Raw genomic sequence first — 1,319 nt, forward strand, 5'->3', positions numbered from 1 at the left:
GCTTCTCGGTGGGGTGTCCAGAGGTCACCAGATGTGAAGGAAAGAGCACGTGGGTTATGTAGGCATCATTAAATTATGTTGTATATATTGGTGACCTTTAAATCAGTGTACTCTCGTTTAGTTTCCAGAATGTAAAGCACTTCATTGATACACGTTTTTCATCACCCTATTTGCAGTTTTCCTATTCTTATATCAGGTTTTGTTCTTGTGGAAAGTCGGTGGGAAAAATCAGAGTTGTATACAAAGATATGTGTACCCGTTCCAGTGACACCAGGATAGCCCAAACAGAGGAGACATGGTGCAGCTGGAAATAGAGCGGCGCTGTGGCTTAGTTGGTTAAAGCGCCTGTCTAGTAAACAGGAGATCCTGAGTTCGATTCTCAGCAGTGCCTCAGCTTTTTAAACACATTCCGAACAGACTAAAGAAGACCCCCTCCCCCCCCTCTTAAAATTCACAGAGATGAACTGTCTGCAAACCCTACTGCTGCTTTTATTATAATTATCCAGAGATATTGGGTAAGACTGTTTACAATCTAAACATTTATTTGAGGGTTGAATGCTGAACACTGTTCCTGAACAGGTAGAGGAGGTTCGAGCTTCAGAGCCTAAAGAACAGGCACAGCACAGGCAGCAGTGTAGATATAGCTTTATAGTACTGATGGTTAAAGCACAGGCAGCGGCGTTGCAAGCTTCACTCACATGATAAGGCTGTGAGTAGGCCAGGAGTAATGTTGGGGTGCCCTGCGGCCGCCTGAGACCTTCCTAACAGTAGCGGCCCGGCAGCCCTGGAAGAGCTGAGCTGCCAGGCCGAGCCGCTAAGGCCCGTTGAGGGAGTTCTGCATGGCAGGCCTAGTTCAAGGAAGGAGGAGAGGAGAGTGGGGTCGTGCCCCCAGGTAACGTGGATTACTACCTGGGAAGGGTGCGGGCTCGGAGGGACACTCTCTCGGCCTCTCAGTCCTTCAGACGACGTGAGCCTTTTGCTTCGGTTCAGAGTGAGGCCCGTACTGACGAAAGGAGTGGCAATACAGGGGCCAGAGTAATAAGCTGTTCTCTGTGTCATCGTTGAACCGTGTGGGCGGCAACTCTTATCGAAGAGGCTGATTATCGCAAAACACATTGCCAATATTGCTGCTAACGAATTGCAGGACTGTCTTAGGACGCCTGACATTATTATTGCCTAACAAAGTACGCGATTGTAGCGCTACGCATTGCATTAATTCTCCCTCGCCAAGTACATGGTTGTAGCGGCCCGCATTGCATTATTTCTTCATTGCAAAGTATAAGATTGTCGTTACGCATTGCATTATTCCTTATTTGCAA

At 47.8% G+C, this 1,319-nt stretch overlaps 1 non-coding gene across 1 annotated transcript; it reads left to right on the forward strand.

Moving 5' to 3' along the window:
- The first annotated feature begins 317 nt into the window (after nucleotides 1-317).
- On the forward strand, nucleotides 318-391 carry TRNAT-AGU (transfer RNA threonine (anticodon AGU)). The gene has a single exon. It is a non-coding gene; the product is annotated as a tRNA-Thr (tRNA).
- Nucleotides 392-1,319: the final 928 nt, after the last annotated feature.

The sequence above is a fragment of the Triturus cristatus genome, chromosome 12 (genome assembly GCF_964204655.1).
Source record: "Triturus cristatus chromosome 12, aTriCri1.1, whole genome shotgun sequence".
Taxonomy (NCBI): Eukaryota; Metazoa; Chordata; class Amphibia; order Caudata; family Salamandridae; genus Triturus; species Triturus cristatus.